Here is a 17714-nt window from a genome sequence, read left to right as displayed (position 1 = left end):
ATCACAGACAAGCACAAATTCTGGGATGTGGTGCAAACTGTTTACCTTTTGTACATCTTTAATCTTTAGAGAGTCAGTCAGATAAGGCAGTCCAAAAATCCTTTTCTCTCTTGTGGTCTCCTGAGGGGACCCATGTGCCCCATGGTTCCTGTTCTCAGGAGGGTGATGAGGGTGAACATTGGCATATCGTTTCCCCAGCTGTGTTGCTATATAATTAACATATAACATTGTGTAAGCTTTAGGTAGGTATATAGCATGATGATTTGATACATGTATGTTCTGCAAAATGGTATCCCAAGAAAATGAGCACATCTGCCCCTCACATAATTAACTCGTGTGTATGTGTATAGGGAGAATATTTAAGATATAATATTTTGATAACTCCCAAGCATATAGTACAGTATTGTTGACTTGTGACCATGCTGTACGTAGCAGGCATACCTTAGAGATCGTGCAGGTTCAGTTCCAGACTACGATGAAGTAAGTATCTCAACAAGGCGAGCACTAGACTGTAATCGAGGTACGATAGCATCGTGTCTGAAAACCACAAAGTACATACTTGCTAAAGAAAGAAAAAGAAAGAAAGAAAGAAAGAAAGAAAGAAAGAAAGAAAAGAAAAGAAAAGAAAGAAAGAAAGAAGAAAAGAAAAGCTAACCATCAGGGAACCTGGCTGACTCAAAAAGTGTGCAACTCTTGATCCCTGAGTCATGAGTGTGAGCCCCATAATGTAGAGATGACGGAAATAAATACTTAAAAAAAAAATACAAACTTAAAAAGGATGCTAACCATCACCTGAGCTTTCAGATCATAATCTTCTTGCTGATGGAGGTTCTTGCCTCCATGTTTTGGCTGCTGACTGATCAGAGTGGTGGTTGCTGAAGGGTGGAGTCGCTGTGGCGATTCCTAAAATAGGACAAAGATCGACTCTGATAACATTTTAGCTGCAGAACTTTTTTAAAAATTGGAGTTAATCCTCTCTAACCCTGTCACTGCCTTCTCAATTAACTTAAAGGAATATTCTAAATCCTTTGTTGTCATCCAGGAGTAGAGACGAGCTCACGGAACCACTTTCGTTGCTCATTCATCGGAAGCAACTCCTCACGAGATGGCAGAAATTCAATCCCATCTTCAGGCTCTACTCCTAATTCTAGTTCTCTTGCTATTTCCACCACATCTGCAGTGACTTCCTCCACTGAAGTCTTGAACCTCTCATCCATGAGGGTTGGAATCACCTTCCAAACTCCTGGTAATGTTGAATCCTTTCCAGAAGGTTTTCAATCGACAGTGCCGAGATCTATGAGATCTGCCACTATCTATGGCAGCTATAACCTTATTAAATGTACTTCTCTAACATTAGGCTTGAGCGTCAAAATTGCTCCTTGATCCAGGGCCTGCAGACTGGGTATTGTGTTAGCAGGCACGCAAACATTGTACATCTCCATCAGAGCTCTTGGGTGACTACATGTGTGGTCAGTGGGCAGTACTATTTTGAAAAAGAATCTTTTTTTCTGAGGAGTAGCTCTCAACAGTGGGCTTACATTTTTTGGTAAGCCATGTTGTAAACAGATATGCTAAATCTACTCTGCCTGTGCTCTGAATGACAGCACGATTCTTAAGCACCCTACCGTGGGCCTTGACCTAAAACCACCAGCTGCATTAGCTTCTAACAGGAGAGTCTCCCTGGCCTTTGAAACCAGGCATTGATTTCTCCTCTCTAGCTGTGAAAGTTCTAGATAGCAACTTCCCCTTTAGAAGGTTGTTTAGTGTAACCGCCTCCATAAATTATCTTAGCTAGATCTCCTGGATAACTTCCTGCAGCTTCTACATCAGCACCTGCTGCTTCACCTTGAGCTTTGATGTTACAGAGATGGCTTCTTCCCTTAAACTTCATGAGCCACCCTCTGTTAGGGCCTAACTCTCCAATTCCAGGAACGCTGAGAGAGGGTGAACCTAACTCTGGATTAGGCTTTGGCTTCAAGGACTGTTGTGGCTCGTTTCATCTTCTACCCAGACCACTCAAACTTTCTCCATGTCAGCAATAAGGCTGTTTCACTTTCTTATTATTCATGTGTTCACTGGAGTAGCACTTTACTTTCCTTCAAGAACTTTGCCTTCACATCTCAGCTGTTTGGCACTCAACCTGTCTTCCTGAGTTTAATCATTGCTAGCTTTTGACTGAAAGTGAAAGACAGGCAACTCTTCCTTTCACTTGAACACTTATGCCAACTAATTACCCTACAATGGCCTCCAGCTTCGATAGTGTTGTGTCTCAGGGAATCGGAGAAGGGGGAGAGATGGGGAACAGTCAGTTTGGTAGAGCAGCCATACAGCATTTAAGTTCACGGTCTCATATGGGCAGTTTCTGGTTTCCCAAAGCAATTACAATAGGGACGTCAGAGATCATGTCCCTATATATTATATAGCAAATATAATAATAGTGAGAAGGTTTGAAATATTACAAGAATTACCAAGATGTGGCACAGATGCACAAAGTGAGCAAATGCTGCTGGGAGAATGGCACCACTAGACTTGCTGAACAGAGGACTGCCACAAACCTTGTTTGTAAAAAACACAGTATGGGTGAAGTGCGGTAAAGTGAAGCACGGTGAAACAAGCTACCCTGGAACTTATTCACCTTATAACCAGAAGTTTTCACCCTTTGCCCACCATCTCCCCGCTGCTCTCACCCTCTGGGACACCCATTGTACTGTGTTCCTATGAGTTCATCTTTTCTAAATTCCACCTATAGGTAAAATCCTACGGTATTTGTCTTTCTCTTATTGCACTGACCATGACACGCTCAAGGTCCATCAATGTTGTTGCAAATGATAGGACTTTGTGTTTTAAGGACTGAAAATATGCCATTTTGTGTAGGTATTTATGACACATCCTCTATCCATTCAGTTGTTGATGGACTCTTAGGTTGTTTCTGTCTTGGCTGTTGCACATGGGGGTGCAGGTATCTTTTCAAAATCATAATTTCGTTTCCTTCAAATATATACCTAGAATTGCTGGATCATATGGCAGTTCTTTTGAGTGACAGTCATTCTTTCTTAAGTGGAAATAACTGTCTCTATCATGAGAACGTTAATCACACAGCCAAACTTGCATCTGTTATTCTAAAATTCTCCGTTTCTAAGAATGAAGAGAAGCAGGAAAGAGTGGAACCAAGAATGAATCCTTTTCAGCTACAAGCATGTTATTATCTATGTCCTTCACTAGGTCTTAAATTCCTCGAGGGAAGGTCCTCTTCATTCCTCCTCCAGTATCGAGGATAGTGACAGGCACATTTCAACGGTTTTGTCATTTATTTGTTCCATGAGTGAATATGTAACAACCGGGCTGTTTCCTGGTGGCCTGGTGGTTGTCCGAGCATCAGGTGTAACACAGAGGAAATCATGGATGTCACTAAGTGCTGGCTCTGCTCAATGCAGTTCACAACAGATTACCGATGCCAGACAGTAAAGTAGTGACCTGGCCATCTGTACCCACTCATTCGTGGAATGAGCAGCTCCAGTAGGGTTTGGAGGAGAAGCGCAGTTATAAGAGAATTGGTGGCCGTCACTCCCTTCCCATTTCCTGTAGCAGGCCTCATCAGCGTTTGTTCTTGTACTTTGAATAACCCGGTTTCCCACTTTATGCATTGGCCCAAGAGTCAGAAAAGTTGAGTAGAACCCCTGAAAAGCAGAATAATGAGCACTTGTGCTACCGGAATGCAAAGCATATGGCAGTTATATAGGAACGGTGATCATTGTTTTTTCCCCATCACTCGTCTTGGTTTGTCTGCCTTGCACAGCATAAGAATGATAACGCTTTTACAGAACAACTCAGAAAGTTAGAAAATGCTAGACATGAAAAAATGACTTTTTGGCCAGATGTGCTATAGCTTCAAGAAGCTATTTATGTCCGACAGCTGTACCTGACTTTGAGAAACTTCACCTTTTAAAGAAAACTGTAGCATAATGAAGGACTCTACAGGTTTCTCCCCACAGAGTCTTCGGCAAGACTTTTGCTGCTCAGTTTTAAAGATAGTAACCTAAGAGAAGACGCAAACACTTTGTGAAGTTAGCTATTTTTAATTTAACCATACTTGAAAAAATATTACTAGATGGGGGATTTTGTAAAGAGATGACAAGTTGATATATTCATTTTACATCATGCCTGGACATTTGTAGTTGTTATTTCATCAAGTTCTACTGAAAAATCCTAACGAGTGGCCCAGATAGAGGAAACCCTGCAGGATTTATTAGTAACTCCACTTTTAAATATGGGTTCTGTGACAGTTAAGCAAGTGAATAGTCAAAAATTCCAAATATGAATTCTTAGGTTACCATCAACAGAAGGATCGGCAGTGAAAAAGAGAACCATAATAGAAGCAATAATAAAAAGCAAACTTAAGACAACCTAAGATTAAAATTAGGAAATAACTTCAAGGAATTCAACCTAAGAGAGTATTGACTCAGATTGGTATAGTTTATGCAATAAGCACGTATAAATCTGTGAGATAAGTCTATAATGACAGAATAGCAAACCAACACATCATCGCAAATTATCTTACTATGATGAAAATAATGTGTTATTGTGATTGTTATATTGAGTGCATGCATGAGCTAGGTGCTATGCTAAAGGTTTTAATGCATCATCCCATTTATTCTTCAACAAAGCCCTATCTCTATGCAATTACTACATTTTTTTTAATTGAATTAAACATTGCCACTACCAGTATTTCATACAAGAGGAAACAGAGGGGTGGTTTTAGTTCAAGATGAGTGTCTAGGAGGGTCCCGTACCTCCAGCTACATATGGAATGGTTTCTCAAGGGGGAAAATACTAGCTGAGCAACGCCTACACATTGGACGTATGAGAAAAGAACATCAAAGCAGGTAGGAAAGGCTCTACAACATCTTACTATAAACTCAACCCTGGCTCAGTGACCTATAGGCTTTTCCCTGAGGAGCAAAGGGTTTGAACAGCACATCTGGCACCCTAACTTTTAAGACATGCACCTGAGAGACCAAACATCCAGCACAGGGACATGCATCCACAAGACCCACAAGGCAATCACAAACTGAGAAGTAATCCTGAAGGGGATTTTGCAGACTCAACACTCCAAAACCCCGTGCCGAGATAGCCCACTGAGAAGTGCCCAGTCTTCCTGTGAAAGACACTTATTTACTTATCTTAGGAGCAGGCATCTAATTTAACAGACATCTTGAAGCCTGCTGAAAGAGGGCCGAGTCTCCACTACCTCCTTCCAGCTACCTGATAGCTCTTGGGAAGGAGCTGTATACTCGTCCAGCACCCCCATTTTCGCCACTGTCACCCAGGAGCCACCTCTAGATCGCCTAGTTTTGATGAACAGTGGGGCTTACACCTGAAGGTCCTACGGTGCGGTTACGAATGCAGAAACACTTCTTAACTGGCTATCCCACCCAAGGCACAGCCCAGAGATAGCAAACTGAAACATATCTAGGGGCTGACTACAATTCTCTCCAGAGACCTCAGAAGATGGGCACTAACCTCATGGTTTGCACTGCCCTGCCAGACATGGTTGTTATCTCCATGAAAGGAGCCTGTCTGGTGGCCAGCCAGGCTTGTGTTCCAAGATTCAAGATGGGATTGTAGCAGGGTGCCTGGGTGGCTCAGTTGGTTAAGCATCTGATTTCAGCTCAGGTCATGATCTCACAGTTCATGAGTTCCAGTCCCGCATTGGGCTCTCTGTGCTGACAGCTCAGAGCCTGGAGCCTGCTTCAGATTCTCTGTCTCCCTCTCTCTCTGCCCCTCCCCCCATTTGCACTCTGTCTCTCAAAAATAAATAAACATTAAAAGAAAAAAAATAAATGTGTCATCAATGGGATTATAGCAAAGAAAGAGAGTTCCTAATTGGATATCACCCAGGGCTCAGTGCAGAGGGAGCAGACAAATGCCTATCTACCAGTTTTTCCCTGAAACAAGTATATTTGCCTACATTAAAAGATGCGAGGGGCATGCAGGTGGCTCAGCCCGTTAAGTGTCTGACTCTTGATTGTGGCTCAGGTCATTATCTCACTGTTCTTGAGATGGAGCCCATGTTGGACTCTGTGCTGACAGCAGGATGCCTGCTTGGGATTCCCTCTGTCCCTCCCCTGCTTGTCCATATTCTCTCTCAAAATAAATAAATAATATATTTTTTTAAATAAAAGATGCGGACTGAGCTCCTCTTCTTTGGAACTCTGACTGACAGGTCTTCACACAATCTCGACTACTGGAAACCACTAAAAACATAATAGGCTGCTTAAACAATCAAAAAGGTTTGAGAAATAATGGAAAGCTAGCAGCTGAGTAAGGTTCAACTCCTACACAAAGCCAATACAACAGCCACCCCCCTTCAAGTTCTGAAGTATCTAATGCACAGAAACCAAGATAAGAAATCAAGGTAAATGAAGAAACAGAGGAATATGCTCCAAAGAATAGAAAAAGATAACGCACCAAAAAAAGTCCTTAATGAAATGGAGATGTGATGTACCTGATAAAGAGTTCAAAATAGTGATTATAAAGATGCTTACTAAACTCAGAAGACAAAATGGAGGACTACAGGGAGAACTTCAACCAAGACATAGGAAATATTTACAAGTACCAAGTAGAAGTAACAGAGATGGAGAAATACAGTAACTTAACTAAAGAAGACAATAGAGGAAATATATTACCTTAAAGAGGGGTCATTGAGGGCAGGAAAAAAAAAAAAAAGGATGACAAAGAGTGAAGACAACTTAAGGGATATATGGGAAAATATCAAGTAAGCCAGCATTCATTTTATAGTGGTCCCAGAAGGAGAAGGGAGAGAAAAGGAGACATAAAACTTAATTGAAATAATGGCTGGAAACTTCCCTAACTTGGGGAAGGAAAGAGACATCCAGGTCCAGGAAGCCCAAAGACTTACAAATAAGATGACTCAGAGACCCACAAGACCAATTATAATTAAAATGGCAGAACTTAGAGGCAAGAGAAAAACTTGTCATATAAAAGGGACACACACACACACCCCACTGCCCCTTAAGATAGAGACTTTGCAGGCCAGAGAGGAGTGGCATAATATTTTCAACAGGCTGAAAGAAAAAAATGGCCAAATAAGAGTACCTAGCCAATTTATCCTTCACAAGGAGAAAGAGTTTTCCAGACAAGCAAAAGCTAAAGTAGTTGATCACCACTAGACTGGCTTTACAAGAAATGTTAAAGCACTTTTTTAAACTGAGAGAATGCTAATTAATAACGTGAAAACATAAAAGTATAAATTTCATGGATAAATAGGAAATTTCAAAATAATATAATGATGTAAAGTTGGTGGATTAATCACTTATAAAGCTATATAAAGCTATAGAAAGGTTTAAAGTAGTAAAAGTAACTAATGAAAATAATTTGTTAAGGAATATACAAGATAGAAAGATGTAAATTGTGATGTCAAAAACAATGCTGGAGTAAAAATGTTGAGCTTTAAATGCATTTAGACTTAAGTTGTTATCAATTTAAAATAGAATGTTATCAGTATATGTTGTTTATGTAAGCCTCCTGGGAACCACGAACAAAAACCTTAGAGTAAATATGCAAAAAGAGAAAGAAATGTAAGCATACCACTACAGAAACCATCAAATCACAGAGGAAGAGAGCAAGAGAAGGAGCAAAGGAATTTTTAAGACAGCCAGAAAACAATTTACAAAACAGCAATGAGTGCATATTTGTCAATTATTCTAAATGTAAATGGACTAAATTCTTTCATCAAAAAGTCATAGAGTGAGCGGGGCGCCTGGGTGGCGCAGTCGGTTAAGCGTCCGACTTCAGCCAGGTCACGATCTCGCGGTCCGTGAGTTCGAGCCCCGCGTCAGGCTCTGGGCTGATAGCTCAGAGCCTGGAGCCTGTTTCCGATTCTGTGTCTCCCTCTCTCTCTGCCCCTCCCCCGTTCATGCTCTGTCTCTCTCTGTCCCAAAAATAAATAAACGTTGAAACAAAAAAAAAAGTCATAGAGTGACCAAATAAAGACAAGACCCATCTATATGCTGTCTAGAAGAGACTCACTTCAGATATAAGGATACACACACACTGAAAGCAAATGGAGGGAAAAAGACAGTCCATGCAAATTGAAACCAAAAGAACAGGCAGCTCCACTTCTATCAGGTAAAATAGGCATTCAGATAAAGAAGATCATTACATAATTATAACAGGGCCAATCCAACAAGAGGATATACCAGTGGTAAATATGCGTCCAACACAGGAGCAGCTATACATAAAAAATAAATACTAACAGACATAAAGGGAGAAATAAAAAGCAATGCAATAATAGGAGGGGACTTTAATCCCTCTCTTTCATCAATGGCTAGATCATTCAGACAGAAAAACATTAAGAAAACATTGATCTTAAGTGATACATTAGACCAGATGGGCTTATGAAACATACAGAACATCTCATCTAAAAACGACAGGACACACATACTACTAAAGCACACATGGCACATTCTCCAGACTTGATATTTTAGGGTAAAAAACAAGTCTTAATAAATGTAAAAAAAAAAAAAACTGAAATCATCTCAAGCATCTATTCTGACCACAATTGCTAGCAATCAGTTTCAAGAAAACTAAAAAATTCACAAGTATGTGGAGATTAAACAACATGCTACTCAACAACCAATGAGTCAAAAAAGAAAAGAAGGAAATACAACATACCAAAACTTAAGGGATGCAGAAAACAGTTCTAAGAGGGAAGTTCATAGCAATAAACAAAAAAGGATCCTAACTTTATGCCTCAAGGAACTAGAAAAGAACAAAATTCAAAGTTGGTAGATGGAGAGGATAAAAATCAGTGTAGAAATAAATGAAATAGAGACTAAACAGAAAATTGGAAACATCAATGAAACTAATAGTTGATTTTTTTGAAAAGATATACAAAATAGACAAATCTTCAGCTAGACTCACCAATAAAAAAAAGAGGGGTCAAGTAAATATATTCAGAAATGAAAAAGATGTTACAGCTGATACCAAAGACACATAACGGCTCATAATAGACTACTATGAAAAATTATAAATCAATGAAGTGGACAACCTCAAAGATATGTTTGAATTTTTAGAAACATACAGTCTACCAAGACTGAATCATACAGAAGTAGAAATCTGAACAGACTGACTTTTATATGGATATTAAATCAGTAGTTAAGAAACAAAATTCTAGGATCACATAACTTCAATAATGGATGCTACCAAACATTTAAAAAAAAAAAATGTCAAACTCTTGGAAACACAGAAGAGGAAAGGAATCCAGCATTACTCTGATGTCAATGCCTGACAACAACACTAGTGAAGAAGAAAATTATAGGCCAGTATCCCTGATGAACATAATTTATGACAAAGGAACTAAGAACATACAAATGAAGAAGGATGTTTTTTTCAATAAATGGTGTCAAGAAAACCAGATAGATAACAATAAAATTAAACTGGACCACTCTCTTACACTATACACAAAAGTTAACTCAAAATGGATTAAAGAACATGACTGGTAAGCAGGTTGCTAATGGTCTTGGTCACACTTTTTGGATCTGTCACCAAAACCAAAAATAATGAAGTTGGATTACGTTAAACTGAAGGGCTTCTGCACAGCAAAGAAAACCATCAACAAATGGTAAAGGAACCTACAGAATAGAAGATATTTACAAATCATATATCTGATAAAGGGCTAATATCCAAAATATATAAATAACTACTAACTCAACAGCAAATAACCCAAACAGTCCAATTAAAATATAGGCAGAGGATCTGAATAGACATTTTCCCAAAGAAGACCTACAGATGGTCAGCTGGTACACATTCATCAAAAACACAAAAATGCTGGTAAGGATGTTGAGAACAGGGAATTCTTGTGTATTTTGGTAGGAATGCAAATTGATGCAGCCACTATTGGAAAATAGTGTGAAATTTCCTCAAAAAAAATTAAAAATAGAACTATCATCCAATCCAGCAACTCCACTTCTGGATAAATGAAAATGGAGGTAGGTTGAGATCACTAGGGTAGAGAATGAAAATCCTGAGCTCACCTCCTCCCACAGAAACATCAAAACTACAATAACATATTTAACCCTTTGGAAATGACAGGTAAACAAGCAGAACAGCTCTTCCACAACTAAAGGTATAAAGATGAAGCCACATTATGGGTGGGAGGAGCAGAGATGCAACCTAGTCAGGACCCACTCCCCTGGCACAGAAAATCACAAGTGAGAGGGATATCTCCAGCTCCGCTGGGGAGAGAAGGATTCAAGGTTCACATCAGGCCTTCCTATCCTGGGAACCTGCATTAAGAATATGAGCCCCTATAATTTTTGAACATCAGTGGGGCTTACCTATGGGAGAGGGCTATAGAAAACTGAGACTCTGGTCTTAAAAAAAAACCCATGCACAAACTCACTCTTAGACTCAGCACAGATGCCTCAGTTTATAAAGTTCCAGGGCCTTGTGTGAAAGACATTTACTAATTTTAGGGTGTGTTCTGGAGGGGCAGACCCATACTAACTTTTCCCAGGAACAGGCACCATTTTTCTTCATCTGCTTCTATCTGGCTGGCCTAGCCCTGGCAGGCACCATTTCTGACACTCTCCATTTACCTTAGTAGTACCACTCACTCTGCCCACCAGTGATCCTGCACCTGTTGCAGCAAAAGGCATCACAGCCAGCCAGACTGGAGCCAGCCCTACCCACCGACATGCCTTTAGCTGCCCAGCCACAATACGAGGGTGCATGCAGCCCACAGAGGACACCACGGGAACTCCTGGGTCTGTTGACCAAGGGGAATTGCACTTCTGGGCCACACAGGATACCTTCTACATTAGGCCAATCCTTTAACACCCAGAAATATAGCTGATCTACCTAATACACAGAAGCAGCCACATACTGCCAGGCTAAATGAGGAGACCAAGGAATATGTGCCAAATGAAAAAAATAAGACAAAGTATTTTAAAAAGTAAATGAAATGGAGATAAGCAGTTTACCCAATACAGTTCAAAGTAGTGGTCATAAAGATACTCACCAAATTCAGAAGAATGAATGAACACAGTAAGAACTGCAAAAAAAGAAATTAAAAAAAAAATCAGACCTAAAGAATACAATAACCAAAATGACAAATACACTAGAAGGAATCAACAGCAGATTTGGTGATGCAGAACACATCAGCAATCTGGAAGACCAGGTATTGGAAATCACCCAAGCTGAACAACAAAAAGAAAAAGAAAAAAAAAAAACAAATTTTTAAAAATGAGGATAGTTTAAGGGGCCTTTGGAATAATATCAAACATATCAACGTTTGCATTATAGTGGTACCCAAAGAAGAAAAGAAAGGGGCAAGTAAAGTTATTTGAAGAAATAATAGCTGAAAACTTTTCTAACTTAGAAGCACAGAGACATATGGATTATCCAATATCCCTGATGAACAGAGATGCAAAATTCTCAACAAAATATTAGGAAACTAAGTTAAACAATACATTAAAACAATCATACACCATAATCAAGGAAGGTTGTTCCAGGGACGCAAGCATGGTTCAATATCCACAAATGCATTAACATGATATACCACTTTAACAAGGCAAAAGATAAAAACAATATGATCATCTCAATAGATTCAGAAAAAAACATTTGACAAAATTCCACATTCATTTTTTGAATATTTATTGATTTTTGAGAGAAAGAAGGGGAGAGAGCTTGTGAGCAGAGGAGGGGCAGAGAGAGAGAGGGAGACAGAGGGTATGAAGCAGGCTTTCCACTGACAGCACAGAGCCCAGTACGGGACTTGTACTCATGAACCATGAGATCATGAACTGAGCCAAAGTCAGACACTCAACCAACTGAGACACCCAGGCACACTCAATATCCATTTATGATAAAAACTCTCTAACAAAGTAGGTATAGCAGGACCATACTTCAACACAATAAATGCCATGTATGACAATTCCCTAGCTAATATCATCAACAATAAAAAGCTCAAAGTTTTTTTCTAAAATGAGGAACAAGAAATGATGCCCACTCTCACCACTTTTATTTAACACAGTACAGGAAGTCCTACCCATAGCAATCAGACAAGAAAAAGAAATAGAAGGCATCCCAATTGGTGAGGAAGAAGCAAAACTGTCACTATTTGCAGATAAGCTGATACTATATATAGAAAACCCTGATGACTTCACCCAAAAACTATGAAAATCGATAGATTCAGTAAAGCTACAAGATACAAAATTAATATACATAAATCTATTGTTTATATTAGTATATAGCCACTAATAATCAGAAAAAGAAATTAAGGAAACAATGTCATTTACAATGGCATCAAAGAGAATAAAATACTAGGAACAAATTTAACCAAGAAAATGAAAAACCTATATTCTGAAAACTGTAAGACAATGATAAAAGAATATGAAGATGACACAAATGGACAGATCTACTGTGCTTAAAATGTCAATTCTACCTAAAGCAATCTACAGAGTCAGTGAAATCCCTGTGTAAAATACCAATGGCATTTTTCAGAGAACTAGAACAAACAGTCCTAAACTTTGTAAGGAACTACAGAAGACCTCAAACAGTTAAAGCAATCTTGAGAAAGAACAAAGCTAGAGGTATCACAATCCTTGAATTCAAACTACACTATTAAGCTGTAGTAATCAAAACAGTATGGTACTGGCACAGAAATAGACATATAGATGAATGCAACAGTATAGAGAGTTCAGAAATAAACCCACCCTTATACAATTCATTAATCTCTGACACAGGAGGCAGGAACATGCAATGGGGAACATATATTCTCCTCAATAAATAGTGTTAGGAAAACTGACAGCTACACACAAAAGAACAAAATGGGACTACTCTCTTACACCACATACAAACTAAACTCAAAATGGATTAAAGACCTGAAACTGTAAAACTCCTAAAAGAAAACATAGGCTGTGGTGCTTGGGTGGCTCAGTTGGGAAATCATCAGACTCTTGATTTCAGGGCAGGTCTCTTGATCTCCTGGTCAGGAGATTGCACCCTGTGTCGGGCTCCACACTGAGCATGGAGTCTGCTTGGGCTTCTTTTTTTTTTTTTAATTTTTTTTTTCAACGTTTATTTATTTTTGGGACAGAGAGAGACAGAGCATGAACGGGGGAGGGGCAGAGAGAGAGGGAGACACAGAATCAGAAACAGGCTCCAGGCTCTGAGCCATCAGCCCAGAGCCTGACGCGGGGCTCGAACTCACGGACCGCGAGATCGTGACCTGGCTGAAGTCGGACGCTTAACCGACTGCACCACCCAGGCGCCCCTGCTTGGGCTTCTTTATCTCCCTCTCTCTCTTTCCCTCTCAAAATAAATAAACATTTTTTTTAAATAAACATTTTTTTAAAGAGAAAAAGAAAAGATAGGCAGTAAACTCTTGGATATCAGCCTTAGCGATATTTTTTTTTTTTTGAATCTGTCTCCTCAGGCAAGGGCAACGAAAACAAAATAAACAATTGGGACTACATCATGCTAAAAAGCTTTTGTACAGCAAAGGAAACTATCAAAAGAATGAAGAGAAAACCTACTGAATGGGGAAAGATATTTGCAATCAATATATCCAGGAGGGGGCTAATCTCCAAAATATACCTATAAAGAACTCCTACAACTCAACATCAAAATAACAAGCAATTTAATTAAAAAATGGGCAGAGGGCCTGAATAGACATTTTTCCAAAGAAAACCTACAAATGCACAACAGACTCATGAAAATATGCTTGGCATCTCCCATCATCAGGGAAAGGGAAATCAAAATCATAATGAGACATCACCTCCTATCAAGCCAAACGGTTAGTATCAAAAAGACGAAAATAATACTAAGTGTTGGCAATACGTGGAGAAAGGGGAACCCTTGTGTATTGTTGGTAGAGATGTAAATGGGTACAGCCGCTTTGGAAAACAGTTTGGAGGCTCCTCAAAAAATTAAACTACCGTATGATCCACAATTCTACTTCTGGGTATATACTGGGGGAAAATGAAAACACCAGTTCTAATAAATATATGCACTCCTGTGTTTATTGCCGCATTATTTATAATAGCCAAGGTATGGAAGCAACCTTAGTGTCCACTGTTAAACGAATGGATAAAAAAGATGTCGTGTGTATGTATACACACACACACAAAATGGACTATTAGCCGCAAAAAAAGAACAAACTCGTGCCATTTGGAACTACATGGATAGACCTGGAAAATATCACGCTAAGGGAGCTGAGTCAAAGACAAATCATAGGATTTCACTTATTTGTGGGATCCAAAATACAAAACTATAGTAGACTCATGAATACATTGTACAACCAGGTGCCTACCAGTCTGGATGTCGTAGGCAAATGGGTTAAATGGGTAAAGGGGAAGTACAAACTTCCGGTTATAACTTAAGTCACCATGAGGGTATAAAGTACAGCACAGAAAATGTAATCAGGGGCGCCTGGGTGGCGCAGTCGGTTAAGCGTCCGACTTCAGCCAGGTCACGATCTCGCGGTCCGCGAGTTCGAGCCCCGCGTCAGGCTCTGGGCTGATGGCTCAGAGCCTGGAGCCTGTTTCCCATTCTGTGTCTCCCTCTCTCTCTGCCCCTCCCCCGTCCATGCTCTGTCTCTCTCTGTCCCCCAAAAATAAATAAAACGTTGAAAATGTAATCAATGTTCTCATTAAAAAGTTTTGGGTGACAAATGGGAAGCATATTTGTAGTCATCACTTCGTAATGTACATAAACATTGAATCACTGTATTGTATGCCTGAATCAAATACAGCATTTGTATCAACTATAATTTTGTAAATGAAAAGTGAAATAAAAACACTAACTCAAGAAGATACATGCACCTTCATGTATATTATTGCAGCATTATTTACAATAGCCAAGATACGGCATATTGGATGAATAGATCAAGTGACATACATATAAAATATTCCATATGATTAATGGAATATTTTTCAACCACAAGAATAGATGCAGTCTTGCCATTTGCCACAACAAGAATGAAACTTGAGGGTATTATGCTAAGTGAATTTAGTCAGAGAGAGGCAAATACCTTATGCCACTTATATGTGGAGTTAAAAAAAACAAAAACCAAACAAAAACAAAAAAACAATTCCTGGAACAGATTGTTGCTTGCCAGAGGCAGTGGGCTGGGGAGGTGAGTGAACTGTATAAACTTCTAGTTATACAATAAGTCCTAAAGATCACGTACGACACAGTGGCTATAGTTAATAACACTATATTGTATTTTGAAAGTTGCCAGAAGAGTAAATTTTAAAAATTCTCATCCCCTAAAAGAGAAATGTGTAACTCTAAGTGGCAATGGATCTTAACTAGACTGACTGTGGTGATCACTTTGCAACATATGCAAATATCAAATCATTATGTGGTATGCCTGAAACTAATAAAACGTTATATTTCAATTATATCTCAATTTAAAAAAAAAAACAATAAAGAGGTAACAGAGTTACCACTTTTTCAGGGGCATATAATTCGAGGGGGTTGGTAATAGTAATCATCAACATCTTAACCTATTACAACTACTTCTGCAGCTGTGACTGTCGAAATTTTTTAAAACTCCACAGCTGGAATAGCATTCTTATAGTACACCCCATTTTCATTAAGGAACTGAATTAACTCTATGCTAGTTGGTGGGACTAGAACAGTATTTTTCTGGGGGCTGGAGAAGAGCGTTAATGAAGAAATCACAGCCGACAAGGGTCACTCCCATGGAGAGAAGGGAATGCTAGAATCCAGGTGCTTCTTTGGACATTCTGTAATAGAATATTGGAAGAAATTCATTTTCTGTCTTTTCAAATACATGTTAGCCCTGCTCTCACCCTAGAAGACAAAGAGGGTACAGGGGCTTTGTTGGTCCCCAAGAGTGGCTATCTTCCCTTTCTCCAAAATGGCAAGAGACAAATACACTTCTCGATAAAGTGGAAATGTATCAAGAATTCACTCTGTATGATTAGGCATTAAAGATGGGACAAAAGGAATTAGTAGTAACCACACACAGAACATTTCTTGGCCTCAAGGCTCACACAGTCGGGCTGAAGGGACAGAGTTGCACAGGGCTGCTGGTGTAATCAGTGAGAACTAGGCATGTAGGACTACAGACACACAGCAAAGAAAACAATGGTCTCTTGTCTAGAAGCCCAGGGAAGGTATCATGCAGAGACTACATGGAAACCCATCCAAAAAGATGAGTGAGGCTCTTCTGGATGAAGAAAGTGGCAAGGTGTTCTAGAGGGAGGTACTTTGAGGGCATACTGATGTGAGAGAGGCAAGGCTTATTCTCAAAGTAATACCTAAATGGTGGGAACACCTGGGGGCATCTGGGTGGCTCAGTCCGTTGAGCGTCCTACTTCAGGTTAGGTCATGATCTCACGGTTCATGGGTTCAAGCCCTGCATGGGGCTTGCTTCAGATCTTGTCTCTCTCTCTCTCTCTCTGCCCCTCCCCACTCACGCTCACTCTCTCTCAAAAATTAAATGAACACCTAAAAATTTTTAAAAATTGGTGGCAGCATCTGCTCTGGAAGAAATGACTGGAGAGGAATGCTAAAACAAAAGATGGGACCCAGATATTAAAGCGCTTTGTGCGCCCCATTAATTGTTGGTTACCTGTAGTCATTGGGTACCATTGCGAGCTTCTAAGTAAAGCTCCAATACAATTATTAAAAAAAAAAAATTAACACTGCCATAGAAGGAAGACAGATTGAAAAGGGAAGAATGTGGTGATATGGGGGGGGGGGGGGGGAGGGTTGCCATCCCCCACCGCAGGCCACCCTGCAATGCTGCCAGAATATTCTCTACAGTGGCAGTGGTGCTGGCTCTGTGTTCAATGCCCACCAAATCACAGGTCTGATACTCACACCCTGAAGGTAGGCCTGTTTCACCACATGCTAGCATCTTGAGCCACAGAGCCCATCTCTGAGATGTTGCCCTGCTCCCACTATACATACTTCATTAGCTGTGTTGTCTTGAGAAACCATTTAACTTGTACAAACAGTTAATTTTTAAAATCTATAAAATAGGAAAAGTCCAACCAACGGAATGGGAAAAGGTATTTGCAAATGACATATCGGACAAAGGGCTAGTATCCAAAATCTATAAAGAGCTCACCAAACCACACCCGAAAAACAAATAACCCAGTGAAGAAATGGGCAGAAAACATGAATAGACACTTCTCTAAAGAAGACATCCAGATGGCCAACAGGCACATGAGAAGATGCTCAACGTCACTCCTTATCAGGGAAATACAAATCAAAACCACACTCAGATATCACCTCGTGCCAGTCAGAGTGGCCAAAATGAACAAATCAGGAGACTATAGATGCTGGAGAGGATGTGGAGAAACGGGAACCCTCTGGCACTGTTGGTGGGAATGCAAACTGGTGCAGCCACTCTGGAAAACAGTGTGGAGGTTCCTCAGAAAATTAGAAAAAGACCTATCCTATGACCCAGCAATAGCACTGCTAGGAATTTACCCAAGGGATACAGGAGTACTGATGCAGAGGGGCACTTGTACCCCAATGTTTATAGCAGCACTCTCAACAATAGCCAAATTATGGAAAGAGCCTAAATGTCCATCAACTGATGAATGGATAAAGAAATTGTGGTTTATATACACAATGGAGTACTACATGGCAATGAGAAAGAACGAAATATGGCCCTTTGTAGCAACATGGATGGAACTGGAGAGTGTGAT

At 39.8% G+C, this 17714-nt stretch overlaps 1 protein-coding gene across 4 annotated transcripts in view; it reads left to right on the top strand.

Moving 5' to 3' along the window:
* Positions 1-17714, top strand: part of DLGAP1 (DLG associated protein 1) — an 898848-nt gene that overhangs the window by 425422 nt on the left and 455712 nt on the right. The gene's annotated exons all lie outside the window — the stretch shown is intronic.

Source organism: Herpailurus yagouaroundi, unplaced genomic scaffold, assembly GCF_014898765.1.
Source record: "Herpailurus yagouaroundi ecotype Mexico unplaced genomic scaffold, PumYag 142, whole genome shotgun sequence".
In the NCBI taxonomy this organism is placed as follows: Eukaryota; Metazoa; Chordata; class Mammalia; order Carnivora; family Felidae; genus Herpailurus; species Herpailurus yagouaroundi.
Note: the sequence above shows the minus strand (reverse complement) of the source record. Positions and strands in the feature narration are given on the sequence as shown.